This window comes from Macrobrachium nipponense, chromosome 39, assembly GCF_015104395.2.
Source record: "Macrobrachium nipponense isolate FS-2020 chromosome 39, ASM1510439v2, whole genome shotgun sequence".
NCBI lineage: Eukaryota > Metazoa > Arthropoda > Malacostraca > Decapoda > Palaemonidae > Macrobrachium > Macrobrachium nipponense.
In genome coordinates, this window is record NC_061099.1 from 38,730,970 (window position 1) to 38,750,969 (window position 20,000).

The 20,000-nt window shown below is 35.3% G+C and overlaps 1 protein-coding gene across 1 annotated transcript in view; it reads left to right on the forward strand.

Moving 5' to 3' along the window:
- LOC135210312 (alpha-2A adrenergic receptor-like) overlaps positions 1-20,000 on the forward strand; it is a 361,890-nt gene that overhangs the window by 181,224 nt on the left and 160,666 nt on the right. The window lies entirely within an intron of this gene.

The following is a 20,000-nucleotide window of genomic DNA, read 5'->3' on the forward strand; positions in this document are numbered from 1 at the left end:
TATATATATATATATATATATATTAATATGATTTTTTACAGATTTTTAATTATAACTTTTAGTTTTCTAACATTATGATTATATATATATATATATATATATATATATATATATATATATATATATATATGTGTGTGTGTGTGTGTGTGTGTGTACAGGGAGGGAGAGAGAAAATGAGAGATTTATTTTTAATTTATAAGTAATTTTTTTTTATCATAATGAATATTAAGCCACAAATAATACCCTGTAATATACAATTCACTTAACCAACCAAAAGAGATGACTGAATGAATAAATAACTGTCGTCTCTGAATCCAGCTAAACAGTTTTTTTACTATAAAATATTTGACATAAAATCCAAAATGAAATACTTTATCACTTGTATATTTTGATAGAACTGTAAGGGTTCGCTTCCAACTGACAAAACTTGTTCAGAAACTTCAGTGCGAAGAATTTTGCCAATTAAAAGAAAAAAGAAAGATTACAGTTGAGTTATGAAGCCTTATATTATATATTATATATATATATATATATATATATATATATATATATATATATATATATATATATATATATATATATATATATATATATATTATATATACATACATACATACATACATACACTAGCTAACCAACCTGGCGCTGCTTGGGAAAACTCTGAATGACAACCAATAAATTCTTTCTCTCCTGTGGAGATACTTGCTTCAGTTACAGTGCCCAGCATTTTTGACATTTTATGTTTCACCACTTCTCCCCCCTCCCCCTCCCCCCATTCTATTGCGGCTGAACTTGTACTTGAAGGGCCTCATGAGTGTGTGTATTCATCCCAGCGACCTTAAAAAACTATGGATTAGGCACTAATATCCATAAATTTATACATTTTATTGTTCAGCCCTTTTCAACCCCCCCCCCCCCCCTCCCTCCCCCCCCCTTGAGCTTGGACTTATAGGGCAATGGAGTGTCATCTTATTGAACCTTGAAACTATGGATTAGACACTGATATCTGTTGTTTTCGGTTATTTTCTATATGTCACCACCTTCCCATCCACCCTCTTTGTCAGGGCTGAACTTGGACTTAAAGGACATCAGGGATTGTCACTATTCATCTCAGTGACCTTGAAAACTATAAATTAGACTAATATCTGTCGTTTGTGGTTATTTTTTTTTTACATCTTCCCACCCCTTCTCACCCCCACCAACAACCCTTACTATCGGGACTGAACTTGGACTTGAAGGCCATTGGGAATGTCAGTATTCATTTCAGCGACCTCGAAAACTATGGATTAGACACTAATAGCTGTTGTTATTTTTATATGTCACCCCCTTCCCACACCTTCTCAACCCCCCCCTTCCTATCAGGGCTAACTTGGGCTAAAAGGGCATCAGGAGTGTCACTATTCAACTCAGCGACCTCGAAAACTATGATTAGACTAATTTCTGTCGTTTTAAGTTATATTTATGTTTCACCCCTGCCACATCCGCTTCCTACCCCCCACCCCTTTGGTGCCAGTGCTGTCTTACCCACCACAGTATTATTTTCCAGATGTTAAGTCATATGTATATACCAAGTTTGGTTGAAATTGCTCAGTGCGTTTCAAAGTGTATGAGGCACATACATACATACTTACTTACATACATTTTTTATAAATATATATGTACGTGTGTATGTCTTATTCGTTTGTCCGTCGGTGTTTGTTTATGTGCGTGCATGGTGTGTGTGTGTGTATATATAAGATGGTGAGTGGTTGGATGAGTTTGTGTATATCTGCATGTAAGCGCAATATGCAAGAACCAGGTCAGATTTGTTTGTTAATAAATTCTATGCTTCGAGCCCTTTTCACTGGCCTACTTATCTCTCCCGCTTAAAATAGCAATAGGGTTTTCTTTTTGTTTTCTTGCATTTTACCCTTAAATCTACCTCTTATTGACCTGTAGTTTTATCTTTAGCTTAAGTGAATTTGTTAACATGTTTTGTATTACGTTATTTATTACTAACAATTTTGGGGCGTTTTTCTTACGGAATAAAACAAATTTTTATTAGGTGTCAGAATAATGTTAGCATTTTCTCTACGTATTATAAAATTCCTAACTAACGCTGCGATAATTAAAATGTCACGCTGGTGATGATTTGATGATTATAAAGACAGCACACGTGTGTCTAGAATGTAAAAATAACACTTGTGCCTCGAGAACAACACACAGAGGGTGCATCTCGAAACTTGGAATAGGACGCCCACCTCACATGTAAGAATGACACACGTATCTTGAAGAGGACACATTGATTTGAGTAACTCTTCCGCTGAGAAGTTAAGAAAATAGTTTATATTCTTCAGACAGTTCCTGTCACATGCCTGTCTTCTTCTTCTTCTTCTCTTCTTTCTTCTTCAGATTCTTCGTTGCGAAATGTACTCTCTCTCTCTCTCTCTCTCTCTCTCTCTCTCTCTCTCTCTCTCTTCTACCTCTCCTCTTCTTTCTTTCTTCTCTCATCTCTCTCTCTCTCTCCAGACGGTTCATGTCACATATCTCTCTTCTGATTCTTCTTTGCAAAGTGTATTCCTCTCTCCTCTCTCTCTCTCTCTCTCTCTCTCTCTCTCTCTTCTCTCTCCCCAGATAGTTCATGTTACATGCCTCCCTTCTTCCGATCCTTCTTTGCAAAGTTTAGCTCTCTCTCTCTCTCTCTCTCTCTCTCTCTCTCTCTCTGTCAGGTAATTACATTCGAGATATCCTCGAGTGTTGGCCAAATATGTGCCTTAGCCATCTTCACAACCCCCCCCACTACACGTCAGGTCTCTCGCTCCCTCCCATTCCTTCTGTCAAAATAATCCTGGCCCCCTTGAAAACATTTTACTTTTTCTCGATTTTCCTCCAATTTCCTAAAAAAAAAAAAGGGGGGGGGGAACTCTCTCCCCTTCCCCCTTCTCCGAAAACTTTCGACATACAAACCTTCATCAAGGAAGTCATCTTTTGACCCTTATAAATTTTTTTTTTGGTCTTTTTCTTCCTTCTTATCGACCCTGAGTTTAATAAACATTTTCTGTCTCTTTTAAAATTTAGTTTTTTCGGTATTTAAAAAAAAAAAAAAAAAAGAAAGGCTAGAGTAGCAGTAGGGATTTAGAGTAAACTTTTTCGTATTTAATATCTTTCTCGTAATGAAAGTTTGTTTAACAATTTCTTTCTTTAGCTTTATGATGGATATATACGTATATATATATATATATATATATATATATATATATATATATATATATATATATATATATATATATATATATATATATATATATATATATATTTTTGTATTGAAAGCGGGAAAACACGCACAGGACTAAGCCATCAAAGGTTTATAAAATGCCCAATAGCAAAAGAAAAGTTCATACTTTTTCGTGTTCAAGTTGAGAGTCTCATTGTCGACGAAGGTTAAAATTACATAGAAAAAAATGTTGCAAAGGTCATCGAAAATTATGGAAATGCGTGTCAAGTGTGTCGTATTCCATTGAAATATGCGTCAGTGTCGAGTCGCGGTGGCATCATATTATTTATATATTATAATACGATTGTAAGCCTTTTCTATGATAAGAAGGGAAAAAGATGTAATCAGTAAATCGTCAATTTTTTTTATATCTTTAAATGAGGAATCCTAAACAGCCTGTTATCAGAAATTATTATTCTTGTAACTGATATTCGTGCAGCTATTGCAGATCATCTCCGAGGCCGCATATAATCAAATTGATAAATTTCAAAGGATAGTCTGAACTCAGGAGCTTGTTGTTTACATAATATCAGAGAAAGAACCCAGGCCGCGCCATTATGACCGTCATCAGGCCACACACACACACACACAAGGGCATCATCCGCGACCTTATCGACCTTATCTTCACGTGTGTCGTTCTCGCGAATCGTCGTGTTTCAGGTCGTCATCTGTCATGCATCAATCGATGCTCTAATTACCGCCCTTCACTTCGTTTGGGGATTATTTAGGGAAGGGGGGAATCTTTTTTATCAGCGCATGAGTCACATGACTTTGTCCCTCTCACCCCTCCAACCCCCACCCACACCCGACAAGCGAACGAACACCCACCACCCTTTATGATCCTTGGCTCAGACACTGGGATAAGCTGCAGCTGTTTCGCCCTTTTTCGTGCGTCCTTCGCCTTCCTTTGTCTTGATTCTGGAGGATAAATAAGTTTGTAGGTAATGAAGTTTGGTATCAAGACCTCCACCAACAACAGACTCGGCTCGAGAGGGTTTTGTTTTGCGTTTCTTCCTTCGCTGCGATGCGATGTTTTATCATTTGTCATACTCTAGGAAAAGTATTATTGTAATTATGTTCTTGTAATGAAAATTATAATAATAAGAGGACCATTATTATTATTATTATTATTATTATTATTATTATTATTATTATTATTATTATTATTATTATTAAATGAGAACTTATTTGTTGAACAATAAGTTCAGATTTTCTCTAGGAACACCACAATTTTCGAAGTTATGTTCTTGTTTTTTTATTTTAGTTAGATAGTTGTAAGAAGTGGACCATTATTCTTGTAAAGATACAAAGAAGACGAGATGTATCATTTCATCTTCACCCAAAGATACACACGCGCACGCTCAGATAATATATATGTCGAGGAATGCTGTGCTGCCATCTCTTGTATATATTTTCACTCCATGGACTAAAGAAGTTATTTCTTTATTTGGTTGTCCTTGTTTTTGTCGAGGAATGCTGTGCTGCCATCTCTTGTATATCTTTTCACTCCATGGACTAAAGAAGTTATTTCTTTGTCTATTTGGTTGTCCTTGTTTGTTTTTGTTTTCTTAACATGGAGAGTCCCCGGCATTTCTCTGATCACTACCTGACACCTAGCCACCCGTAACAAACTCCTTAGACCTTGGTCAGTCTTCTTCATTCTTGGTCCTAGACCCTAGACTCTTGGTCCTTGGATCTTATTTCATCCTTAGATGCTCATGATTCTTCGTGAGATTGTAATCACGTGCAGTACTTTTCCTGATCCTGATTATACGCGCAAGATCTTCAATAGACCTTTATATTATTATAGAAGTTCCTGGTGTTATACATGAAGTTTGTTAATTTTGTATGTTTCAGTTTGTAAATATATTTTAAGTTGATAGAATTTTTCATGTTATACCTTTATGTTAAAAAGTAAACAAGGAAGCTTAAAAATGACCAATCAAATATATTTTTAAAAGAACCAGAGTTCATGGATTATAAAATCTAAAAACCATATATATATATATATATATATATATATATATATTATATATATATATATATATATGTGTGTGTATATATAGTATGTGTGTGTGTGTGTGTGTGTGTGTGTGTGTGTGTGTGTGTGTTTAGTGAAAGAAATAGTATGAAAGAGAGAAATAATTGGCTCTTAAATCGTCAGTACAATCCAAAACAGATTTCCAGTGCCTAGACAACTGAGCAGCAATCAGTGGATTACATTATTGATAAAGCAATTATAGTACTCGAGACCTATATTGAAATAACATAATTGATGAGACTGGCCACCCTCCTTGGAAACAAACAGTCTGTACAAGTGAATACTTCAAAGATGAAAACAGCTTCGTGGAAAAGGCAGCATAATAGCGGGCAAAAGCTCATTTGCAAGCTCCTTCAAAAACTTGAACTGGGAAATCTTAAAGGACTTCCCCGTCTCTGTCGGAGTTTGAGTGATAGGAGCAGTTAGTAATGAAGTCATTCAATGACATGATTTACTGATGGTAGGGATCCGCGCCAAGAAGTCGCAAATTCGAAACAAGTGGTAAAGCTGACACAGAACTCGAGGCAATAACTTAAGCAGTGAAAGATATTATTAGCAAGCAATTATGGTTCATGCGTCATCGAAGTTAGTGGTTAGTTTATCAACGAACTGAGCAGAAAGTGCGTTGGTGTTTACTTACCTTAAGTGAACACTTCACCTTTAAAGTGGGCAAAGTGTAAGAAAATTCTTGTGGTAGCTACACAAAGAATCAATAGCAACCTTCACATAGCAGCTGGGTTCCAGACGAGAAAAAAAAGTAAGAGAGAGAGAGAGAGATGACACCGAGCTGAACGGAGGAGGGGAGATTTTGTCGGAAGGTCGAGAATTGCGTGTCTTGCAAGATTACTACTCAATGGTCGTGCCTTTATAGTGCAGATATCATGTATACCTTTATAGCAGCGATGCATTACTACCTTAAACCAATTCAGTTTGTATTTGGGTATTTTACTTACATTTTTATTTATTTATGGATTTATTGTTTTATCTGTTTTTCTAATAAGTGTTCTCCTCTCTGTGTTTTCCATTACCTTCTCTGAAATTCTTTCGAATGAACATCATGTTCATGGATAAGCTTGAATTTCAAGTGAGTTATCCCTGTGGGCTTGTTCCATATGAATAAAGTTCTTCCACTGAATAATAATAATAATAATAATAATAATAATAATAATAATAATAATAAAGGTACTATTCCGGGGATATCGGACGATGATCAAATTCATCAAAACAACTTTTTTTTTTTATTATTAATTTATTTATTTATTTATTAGAAAAACAGAAGAGATGTTCCCGAAAAATATTATGACAAAGGAAGTCTAATATTCAGTTTTATGCAGAGGTTAGAATGTTAGAATAATTAGGCATAAATAAACTTTTAAATAACAAGGTATGTTAGGTTGCAATGCGTGCTTTGACAGAAAATGGTATACAGATTAATTTTTTGGATACTGATTACAATATATATATTCCATCCCTCACCGGAATCCACGTCCTCTTGTTACTGAGGTACGCGCGGGCGCGTGTGTATTTGTATACGCGCGCAGTATAAAAAAAGCGCATGATTAGCAACGGTGCCAAAAGTTACATGAACAAGTTAATTGGTCATAACATTTGAATAGTTCGTCTGCGTTCATTTTTTTCACTGAATTCCTATTGGCATCAAAGGTAAGTACTGTTGAGCATCTAGATTTTCTGTTTATGAGAGAGAGAGAGAGAGAGAGAGAGAGAGAGAGAGAGGAGAGAGGTGTATAACCATTATAGAATTTTATAGACGAACTTTATTTGGGGATCTAAGATCTGACGATAATTCTTTATGTTGGGTCATTCTCTCTCTCTCTCTCTCTCTCTCTCTCTCTCTCTCTCTCATTAGTCTTCCTTCGTTGTTTTTTTTTTTGACATGCTTGTTTTTTAACTTATTTTGACGCGAAAATATGGTAGTTTGGTTATTTTTTTATATATATATTTTTCATGCTGTATAATTCTTACTTACGTAAGTTTGGGATTATATACATATACATATATTTACGTATATATATACACACACATATATATATATTATATACATACACATATGTATGTATATACATACATATATATATATATATATATAAATATATATATATATATATATATATATATATAATATATATATGTGTGTACGTATATATATATATATATATATATATATATATATGTATATATATATATACACATACAATAATTATGTATATACATACATATATATATATAATATATATATATATATGTGTGTGGTGTGTGTGTGTGTGTGTGTGTGTGTATGTGTGTGTGTGTGTATATTTAGACACCTCTCAATATATAACTTAATTGAAAATTATACGGAAGACTGAAACATACAGCAAATGAAGCGAAGCCATCAATTATGTATATAAAATGATGAAAAAGGAATAGATCAAAAGGCTTTCGAAATACCAAAGAAAGAGAGAAAGAGAGAAAAATAAATACGACAGAACACTAATGACACTTTCCCAATCATTAACCTTGATGAGGAAGGCTTCAGAAAATAAAGAAGACTGTCACTTACCTTCGAGAATCACAATCTTCCGCTGCTTCTTGGCCTTGGAGGTCCTAGGGTACCATGACTATATATATATATATTTATATATATATATATATATATATATATATATATATATATTTATATATATATATATATATATATAATATATTATAATATATATATATATAATAATAAACTTATTTATTTAGATTTTCCTCACTCTCTCCCTTGTGTCAACTTTCGCCACTTTTGTAACCTTCGTCCAATAATTTTGCGTTTGTTAGTTACTGCCATTCCTGGCCGCCATGACCCCAGCCCCCTCTCAGTTTTACCGTCATTTTTCCTGTTCTTCTAATCTAATTAATTTCCTTCCCCCTTTCGTTCCCTCTGCTTGTTTATGTTTTTGACAGCAGCGGGCCACCGTCATATGACTAGTCATTACTTTGCTTGCTCTGGTTTTTTTTCATAGATATTATTATTATTATTTTCCTTACGTTTTATTATCATTACTCTTACTGCCAATGGTTATATTAATAGTTACAATGTTGTTTGATTTAAACTCGTTACCGTTTTGTAACATTATTATGACTGAAGATGAATCTAGTACAAGGTTCGAAAGCTTTTAATATCCATTAAAGACCATATACTCACATGCTATATTATTGTGGACCTGCAACCATTATTATTATTATCATCATATTTTAACGTTCATTTTTTACTTGCCAAAAGTGAAATGCTTTTATGAGATTAACAACGACAATACACTTTTCTGATTGGTGATGTTCATCCATGAAATGGATAAAAATATTGTCTGTATGTTCGTGCGTTTGATAACGTAAAACTCCCAAATGCAAAAATACGATATGTTTTGAATTATCCTGAGTTGAGGCTCATGAAGATTTGCAATTTAACCCGATATCTTCTCTCCCAGCGTTGCCCGGGAGCCAGAAATGCATGAAAATAATTATATCGAAAGATTCCGCAAAAAAGCGATGATTGTAAAGTTATTTCCACGGGTTTTCGGAGAGAATCCCGTAGGTTTTCTCTGGCGAGTATAATAACGCAAAATTAAATTGGCAACCCTTATCAAAATGTAATGTCATTTTGTGTAACTCTAATAACTGTTGTTTGTTCTTTTTTTTATAAAAAATGTTAGGGGAATCCCACATCTAGATTATAGACAGGCGACATTGCAGAACACACAAGGAACAAGAACTTTTCAAATTGCTGAGGTATATTGGTTGAAGAACTGATCAATATTATACCTTTGACATTCAAATTCAATCTCACTCTTATTGTAATTGTAAGAAATAAGCCAAACTCTTGCTATATTATCCACTAAACTGTGACAGACGACCGGTTATATGGAGTTTTATTCAAGTACAAACACTTTCTTCCAAAATCAGGCAATGTCTACATTTATGAAAATGATTCTGGAACGATTGCCTTAATAGAGAATGTAAAACTTAGACATTGAAATCAATATATCTAAATGGAAGTGTTGCAGGCTCATTTTTCTGGGGACCAAAATGTTACTTAACAACGAATAACTTTCGATATTCTTTAGCTGTGAGAAATACTGTAAATAGAAAAGTTATGTATTTTTTTATATGCTCTCGGCTACATTATTTTGCTATAAGAGCTGGTGGAAAAAGTAAGCCCAATAAAAAGCAAAACCATGTTTTAGAGAAAGGCCGGAGAAAAAGGAGAATTGTTTCAATACCTGCTCTAAAGGAAGTCATTTGTAAATCCATGAAAAAAAGTGGCTGAAAGAGCTGGGGTCTCTTCTATTGGAGGAACCCCCGCCCGCCCTCTACCTCCCCCCCCCCCTCTCTCTCTCTCTCTCTCTCTCTCTCATCTCTCTCTCTCTCTCTCTCTCTCTCTCTCTCTCTCTCTCTCATCGTCGACAGCCTCGAGAGTGTGTCCTACATTACCAGCGGTTAAGGAGATTGTCCTCTTTAGAACCTGCCTCCGACCGATTTGGAAATGACATTCACTTTCTCTCCATTCTCATTTACAAATAAAGAACGGCGGAGGCCTCTTAGCGGTAATAGAATCATATGTTATCAATACATTAATTAAGGTCATTAAAGCCCCTGACTGAGTATCATTATAATCTTAATTAAGCAAGGCACCGAAACACAAAGGGCCCCGAATATAATTCTCGTTTTGTAATGAGTACCGGACGGCCGTTTTCAGAAAATTGGACTCTCCCAATATGTCGTCTAATTTCGGCATTGAACTTGAAATTCCATTAAGCCGTTAGAGAACCAATTTTCAAAAGGCACACATATACTCCATTTCTCTCCAAGACTTACCTTACCGCCCGCGCGCGCGCACACATGCGAACAAAATACCTCATTGCCTCTCCCTTCGCAAGAGACCTGCTTGTTAGTTATGTGAGAGATATTTCAAATAAGAACACGCATGTGTGCCCATACTTATATATATATTGTGTGTATATAGTTGTATGTAGATATAGTAATATTATATATAGTTATCTATATGTATATATAATGTGTAAATATATATTATGTGTGTGGTGTGTGTCGGTTCTGTCGTCTGTGTATATTAGGTTTCATTAGTGAAAAAAATCGCGTAATGCCAATAAACAAGAATAATACCTTCTTCAAAATAAAGTAAAAAGAATTATTATTTGAATAAAAACCTTTAAGTTAAACGTCGATTAATAGTTACCATACTCATCTATATAAACCAAAGTCATTATGGTATCTGCAAAAGGACTTCCACATCGACCAGGCATTTGCTAAGACAAAAGGAGAATATTGAAGCGAGATACCCCGAAAATATTTAAGAACATCACGGTAATTATTTTCCCGCCGAAACGTACTGGCCCCATTTCAGTTTCTCGAAATGAGAATATCGTAACTTTTCATTTTTATTTCACGATGGCGAATCTAAATGCAATCATTTCATTATTCGCACCAAATGGCGTGCCTGCTAATGAGAGGAAGTTATGATGAAATTTTTGTGAACTGCAATAATATTTCAGCATTCTGACCATTTGCTGAAAACGAAATCTATGAGATTATGATTTGCCATTTTTGTGCTCAAATCCGACGATTTCCAGAGCTTTTTTTTATTTACAAAACGAATGTGTAGCCTATGTAAATGTGTCCGTGTTTTATGTACATACAATGTATATATATATATATATATATATATATATATATATAATATATATATATATATATATATATATCTATATATACATAACATATATATATTATCTATACATTTTTGCGCTCAAATCCAACGATTTCCAGAGCTTTTTATTTACAACACGAATGTGTAGCCTATGTAAATGTGTCCGCGTTGTATGTACATACAATATATATAAATATATATATTATACATATACATATATAATTTATGTATACATGACTATGTATGTGTGCGTGTATGTAGAAATCTCTGAACCCCGAAGAATATAATTACCTGAGTTCTAAAACTGCCAGAAGTTACCTACAGCAGCCTAAGCTGATAATGAGAAGGTGAGAGACGACCAGGTGTTTGCCATCTCTTCCCTTTCCCTTGATTAACGAAACACAAACGGACAGGTAGATGAGAGACAAGAGTCTCGTGGACTGTCGTTTGCCTCTTGGATGTTGCAAGTCTCGGAATGATGAACAAGAACTTACAATGGGCAATGTTCTCTGTATTTCTGGTGATAGAAGTTCACTCTCTCGACGTGGTTCGGAAGTCACGTCAAGCCGTTGGTCCCGTTGCTGAATAACCACTGGCTCCATGCAACGTAAAAACACTATGCAAACAAGTACACTCATTCAAACACGATCGTCAAATATCCATAGAAATAATTCAGAATTTGACAAAAACGAAGAAAATGACGGATAATATTATGCAGAACTGGGAAGGCAGCGAAAAGAGGTATCACGAGGAAGCCCTGCCAAAAATGACGACTGTCTGAAGAGGCAATAATCGAAATTGTAATCCAATATTTCGGTGAAACTTCCTCTGTTATTGTGAAGTGCGAATAATGACTGTGCATGAGCGGAAGCGAGTTGGCGCTATTAAAGTGGCCAGTCTAGTCTGGGAAAGGAAGAAAACGAGAGAGAGGACGGGAAAGAAAGATGAGAGAAATGAAAGAATGAAAGGGTCGTAGTAGAAAGGAATTTATTTCATTTAGTTCTTTGTTGTCTCTCCTTTTTATTGTCGTGTAGAGGTTTAACGTTTTAAATGTTGTCCTTCCATTATGACCCATCCCCGAAATAAACAGCGATTTATTCCTTTGATATTAGATAGTTCATCTAACCACATTTCTCTTCCGAGAACAGTATGTTTTTTTCATAGCTGGAGCTTATGAAACGATCATAGTTAATCTTATATTTTTCGACTTTTTAAGTACAAATGGACCTTCCTTCTTCTTCAAATTCCTCACAGAAACATTATCAAAATGAAACCTGGTCCTGCACGGCCAGTTTAAGGATCTTTGTTGTACTGTTTACGTCACTATTTGACACGCCAACATTGCAAGGGAATTTTTAAAAGTCCATATGGCGGTCAGATTGACTTAGTGATAAGGTTGGAGTCGCTATTTCCTTCTTCTTCCCTGGATATGGAAGTTAGTCCACTAACCTCGTAAAATTACTCTTACCTTTTCTGCCAGGAAATGGTAGAATGAAACATTTTACTGAATTTCCCCCCACATCAGCGAGTTGGGAATGTTACTTAAAACCTAACCCACATATTTGTAGTGTCTTAAAATCAGCGAGTCCATGTTAAACGCGCACACATGTAAAATAAAAAGATTAAATTAAATATACATCATTATAAAACGTACACGCCTATAATATATATTATATATATCTATCTATATATAGATATATATATATATATATATATATCAACTCCGAAACCACTGTCACCTAGCATCCATCTTCATTAAGACAGTCATACGCCTCTGAAAATACCAGTTAGCTGCGGCCCTAGAGGAGGGGGCTATGGAAAGGGCTTGTGGGGGGTGGGGGGGGGGGAGATGTGGGGGAGATGTTGGTGGGCTGTGTGATATAAATGGGAAGGAGTTCCCCCACCCTTTCCTTGGCAGAGGAGGCATCTTTCCTGGAGGTGACGAACACCTTTATCGACTGCATCTCTTGTGCTGACTCTTGTCTCTCTCTCTCCTTACGTAAGAGACCAGCCAACCAACCCTCCGATGAGGAGAGTCCTCCTCCTCCTCCTATCTCTCATTTCCACTTGATGTTGTTCTTGCTCGTGTAATTTACCATACGAATGTGACGTGAGATATGTTATCGGGAAGTATAGAGGACATACGGCAGCCGGTTTGTTGATTTTTTTTTCCTTTTCTTCTTCTTCTACTTCGTCATCTTGTTCTTTTAATTTCAAGGTCGCGCTTGCTTTAGTTTATTATTATTATTATTATTATTATTATTATTATTATTATTATTAATTCTTGGAAGTAGACCCTCTTTTAAACGAGTCTTAGATTAATTAAAAAGGATTGCTGCATCAGTTCCATTAATTTTATATAGAGTCTTCTCTACCTTCCTTATCAAGGATTTCTCAATGTTGCTATAACTGGCAAGCAACGTGCCAAAGAGGATCGTCAAATCCGGTGTAGTCATATTGAATTATTATTATTATTATTTTTTTTTTTTTTTTTATTTATTTTTTTTTTTTTTGCTCTATCACAGTCCTCCAATTTGACTGGGTGGTATTTATAGTGTGGGGTTCCGGGTTGCATCCTGCCTCCTTAGGAGTCCATCACTTTTCTTACTGTGTGTGCCGTTTCTAGGATCACACTCTTCTGCATGAGTCCTGGAGCTACTTCAGCCTCTAGTTTTTCTAGATTCCTTTTCAGGTATCTTGGGATCGTGCCTAGTGCTCCTATGATTATGGGTACGATTTCCACTGGCATATCCCATATCCTTCTTATTTCTATTTTCAGATCTTGATACTTATCCATTTTTTTCCCTCTCTTTCTCTCAACTCTGGTGTCCCATGGTATTGCGACATCAATGAGTGATACTTTCTTCTTGACTTTGTCAATCAACGTCACGTCTGGTCTGTTTGCACGTATCACCCTATCCGTTCTGATACCATAGTCCCAGAGGATCTTTGCCTGATCGTTTTCTATCACTCCTTCAGGTTGGTGCTCGTACCACTTATTACTGCAAGGTAGCTGATGTTTCTTGCACAGGCTCCAGTGGAGGGCTTTTGCCACTGAATCATGCCTCTTTTTGTACTGGTTCTGTGCAAGTGCCGGGCATTCACTTGCTATGTGGTTTATGGTTTCATTTTTCGTATTGCACTTCCTACATATGGGAGAGATGTTATTTCCGTCTATCGTACTTTGAACATATCTGGTTCTTAGGGCCTGATCTTGTGCCGCTGTTATCATTCCTTCAGTTTCCTTCTTGGGCTCTCCCCTCTGTAGCCATTGCCAATTGTCATCGCTGGCTAGTTCTTTAGTCTGTCTCATGTATTGTCCGTGCATTGGTTTGTTGTGCCAGTCCTCTATTCTTTCTCTTTGTCTTTCCTCCTGCTCTGTATATTTCTGGGTCTTCATCTACTTTTATTAGTCCTTCTTCCCATGCACTCTTTAGCCACTCGTCTTCACTGGTTTTCAGATATTGCCCCAGTGCTCTGTTTTCGATGTTGACGAAGTCCTCTATACTTAGTAGTCCCTCTCCCTCCTTCCTTTCGTGTTATGTATAGTCTGTCCGTATTTGCTCTTGGGTGTAGTGCTTTGTGTATTGTCATTTGTTTCCTGGTTTTCTCATCTATGCTGCGGAGTTCTGCCTTCGTCCATTCCACTATTCCTGCGCTGTATCTGATTACTGCACTGCCCATGTGTTTATGGCTTTTATCATATTTCCGGCGTTTGAGTTTTGACTTGAGTATCGCCTTGAGCCTCTGCATATATTCTTTCCTGATCATGTCCTTCATCTCTTGGTGTTTTATATCTCCTCCTTCCATTATTCCCAGGTATTTGTATCCTGTCTCATCTATGTGTTTGATGTTGCTCCCATCTGGTAGCTTTATCCCTTCAGTTCTCGTTACTTTGCCGCCTTTTTGTAAATGTTGACTAAGGCTCATTTTTCTATTCCAAACTCCATCCTGATGTCCCCAGATACAATCCTTACAGTCTGGATTAGGGTATCTATTTCCTTGATGCTCTTACCATACAGCTTGATGTCGTCCATGAACATCAGATGGTTGATTTTGTTGCCTCTTTTCTTGAGTTGGTACCCGGCATCCATCTTCTGTAGTACTTTTGTCATGGGAATCATGGCTACTACGAAGAGTAGTGGGGACAGTGAGTCGCCCTGGAAGATCCCTCTCCTGCTTATTAACCTTCTGCTAGTCTTATTCCATAGCTTGTAAGTATGTATTCCAGTTGCGCATGGTATTTTTTGAGGAAGCTGATGGTATTTTCCTCTGCCCCATATATTTTCAGGCATTCTATTAGCCATGTGTGTGGTATCAGTGTCGAAGGCTTTCTTATAGTCTATCCATGCCATGCTTAGGTTGGTTTTCCTTCTCCTACTGTTCTTCATTACCATTTTGTCTATCAGGAGCTGGTCTTTTGTGCCCCTACACTTCCTTCTGCAGCCTTTCTGTTGGTGGGGGATGGTGTTTGTCTCCTCTAGGTAGTTGTATAGCCTTTTCACTGATGATACCTGTTAGTAACTTCCACATTATTGGTAGGCAGGTGATAGGCCTGTAGTTACTGGCTATATTTCCCTTACTCTTGTCTTTTTGTACTAAGGATGTTCTTCCTGTGGTCATCCATTTGGGTGCTTGGTGATTTGAGATACAATGCTGGAGTTGTTCTGCTATTATTATTATTATTATTATTATTATTATTATTATTATTATTATTATTATTATTATTCAAGTATGATACATACTTTAATCAAAATATCATAGTAAATACTTCGTAAATGATAAAAATATATATATATATATATATGTAAGTCAAAACAATAATAGCTCCTAGCTGTTGAATATTTCATATTATTATTGTTAAGAAATTCACAGTTTCGTGAAAACAAATTGTTAAAAAATATCCACAATTACATATTAGAGATATATTTCTGGTGTTAAAAATAGAACAAAGACTTTCGAACACCTGAACGGCCTCATCAGTGTAACGTTAAAATGTGATCTAATTCAGTTGTTCGAAAAATCTTTGTTCTTTTTTATTTTTACATAGAAATATATTAATATATAATTGTGGAAAATTTTTAACATTATTATTATTATTTATTATTATTAATTATTATTATTATTATTATTATTATTATTATTAGAATCAAAACGGTACCATTTATGTACTGTTATAGTATAACTGGTTGCATGATTAGAATTATGATAATGAGATTTTTGAAGGATAAAATTGAACTGGTGAATTCAAATGACTGCTCGTTAATGTAAGTAATTATACTGTCATTTGTATCAAACATCATTTTAATGACAGTTGATGTGATCTTCATCGTATCAGACGTGAAGAGTATGTGCTGTAATTGTGAGTGCGTGTGTGTGTCTGTTTGTGTGTGTTTATGTTTGACGTGGGAGTGTGTTACGTTTTATGTGGTTCACACAGCCGTCTTTATATCACGTCCAACCGTTTATTTTGGGAATGTAATTCGACCTTTTTTCCTTTCCATATTGCGTTTATTACTCCTTGAAATCTCCAAGGAAATAAAGAAAGAGATTGCAATGCTTTTCGACAAAGGGGCCCACTTAAATTCTCGTTTTAAAAGCTGGCGATATGAAAATGCTGACGAACGAAGATTTACACGAAAATAACAGACACTTGAAAACAAATGCATTACATAGAGGTAGGTCTCCTTGTTAGTGCATGAATACAAAAGAACCTATAACAAAATGATTGCGATATATATATATATATATATATATATATATATATATATATATATATATATATATATTATATATATAATAATATATATATATATATATATATATATATATCACATACATACATACATACATACATACATACATACACACACACACACACACACACACACATACACACACACACACACACACACACACACACAAAACTCGTGGCACAGTAGAAATGGCAATCGTCTACATATCATAAAATTAGTATCATATGTTTTAAATGTAAGCAAAGGAAAGACTACAGTATGTATGGAACGACTGCAGAAAATATTTTACAATGGTACGTTCAGCTGTTGTGGGAGGAAAATGGCTATCTATAGAAAAAAACACTTTTGTTATTAATAGAACACACATTTTGGAATCCATACGAAAGTGGTAGTTACTGTAGAGAAAAAAAAACAATATTGAGTTTTAGTAGGAATTTGATTAGAGCAGCCCCTACAAATAAATCAATTAAGGCAGTGATACATTGCTTTTAAGAAAAGAAAAAATATTGCTTTTAAGAAAAGAAAAAATATTGCTTTTAAGAAAAGAAAAAATATTGCTTTTAAGAAAAGAAAAAATATTGCTTTTAAGAAAAGAGAAAGCAATAAAAAAAATGTTTGGTGTGGCTCTCTTCACCATTCCTGTCACCAAGAATAGAGAGAGAGAGAAGAGAGAGAGAGAGAGAGAGAGAGAGAGAGAGAGAGAGAGAAGAGAAAGGGTTCCACTCCAGTCCCGGAAACACGTTTGCCAAGTATCATCGATTCTCTGGATCGATCTTTCCTCATCCAAAAAGTCAATATTTGGCTCTTGATAACAGCATCTAGCCAGGTACGTTTATTTTTCTCTCGCTGCTGATAATGTTCATCTCTTTTTTATTTTCTCTCTCTCTCTCTCTCTCTCTCTCTCTCTCTCTCTCTATTTTTTTATTTTTTTTTTTATTTTTTTTTTTTTAGCTAATCGTATCTGGTTTATTCAGCGATTCCTTTCTCTTTCAAGATATCAGATCGCCTACCCAATCGGTTCGAACACCCTTTGTTCTTCCTGGATTCAAGATCTGATTCGACCTTTTTCGTGCATCAGAGGATGAAAAATTGGATTACATATTCTACCATATTTTTTTTTCTCCTCCTTTTGAAATGTATACCGTAATAAATCTTCACTACTTAACCAGGTAACCTATAGATTTAAAGGCATTTCTATAACTTGCGATTATTTTTCGTCCTGGATACGAGAAACAATTATTCTCTTTCGGCAGAACCGCATCAGGAATATTTGTTTTGCTCGCATGTGAGAGAGAGAGAGAGAGAGAGAGAGAGAGAGAGAGAGAGAGAGAGAGAGAGAGACCCCTTAAGACGTCTGCTTTACCAGGATTCTCTCTCTTGAGCCTCCCAAAGCCAGGCAAGAATTATGCTAATGAATCTTGGCCTCATAATCCCCATGGTTGATTTTGTGGCGTAGTGAAGGATTAGGCCAGGCACGATTAACATATATCAGGTCAGTTGCCCTTTTTGTACTCCAAGGTCACCACGGACGATCAACAACAGGAGCGTTGGGAGTTGAGTGAAACGGTATTCTAGGAGGGTAGACGTACTTTTTATAACCAGAATGCTGCAACGCTTCGTGCTATGCATGTAAATGAGTATGGTCTAGCAGCTGCTCTTTCCCTTTATATAATATATATATATATATATATATATATATATATATATATATATATATATATATATATACATACGCATTAAGCTACAAATGTCCCTTAGTATCTAATTCGCTCTACCTCGGAATTAACATATATGAAAAATATAATTAATTTCCGAGGTTAGAGTGAATTAGATAATAAAAGGACATTTGTAGCTTAATGCCTATACATATGAATCACGGTGATGTGATCAGAGTCATATATGATATATATACACATATATATATTATACATACATTGTAATTGATATAAATAATATATATATATATATATATATATATATATATATATATGTATATGTATATATATGTTGTTGTAGGAAGCCCACTAAAATTTGGAAAAATTTTATTGGGCTTACTACAACATAATATTTTAGTACACGGATACAGTGTTTGTAACTTTGCTATATGTATATATATATATATATATATATATATATTATATATATATATATATATATATACATACATATATATCTATGTTATATGTATATATTTTAGAATCACAAAAGTGTCACGTGATATAAATTTTGCAGATTCATCACCGAGAGGTGAAAATGAAAGAAAAACTAAGCACGGGTGCTTTCCTGCAATTGCGACTCATTTTGAACCGTACCTTAAAAATGTCAAACAATTATACGAAAGTACTCGTACTTAGTTTCATTTTAATTCTCTCTCCCATGTGGCGCGACCTTGCATATATATATATATATATATATATATATATATATATATATATATATATATATATATTATGTATATTTGTATTTTATATATACATATGTGTACACTAGTATATACACATATTTATGTATATGTCACACATATCCATAGGTGAAAAATAAGAAGCAGGGTGTAGGTCCTGACCGGTTTCGACTTCATTTCCAGGCCATTGACGAAGGACTGATACATAGTATTAGAAGTCACAAATATATATGTGTGTATGTGTGTTTGGGTGTGTGCGTGTGGATCTGTGCGTCTTTCAATAGAACTATCGGTTTCACAAGTCACAACTGATCAATGATCCTCTTTTCCTGCCTAAAGCGACCAGATTTGCTGAACAGCAGCACCAATGTGCAGTAAATGTGGCACACTGTCGAACTCCTCCAAAGTTCTAGAGGCCTTTTGGTTCCTCACACCTTCGGACTGTGAAACGGATTCCCTGAGGACATTGTTGTTTTATTGAACCTTAAATGTTGAAGCGATGATGCGTTAAATTACAAAGAATTCGCTTTGTTTTAAACGCCTCAGTGGCGTGGTCGGTAGGGTGTTGGCGCGCCACCTCGGTGGCCGCGAGTTCGATTCTCGGGAATTCCATTGAAGGTGGAAAGATGTGTATTTCTGGTGATAGAAGTTCACTCTCGACGTGGTTCGGAAGTCAAGTGAAAGCCGTTGGTCCCGTTGCTGAATAACCACTGGTTCCATACAACGTAAAAACACCATTCAAACAAACAAACAAACAAACTTTATTTCTTCATTCTTTCTGATAACTGATCTACTTCCTGTTAACATATGTTGAGTTTCTTCAAATGAACACCATATTCTTTGGA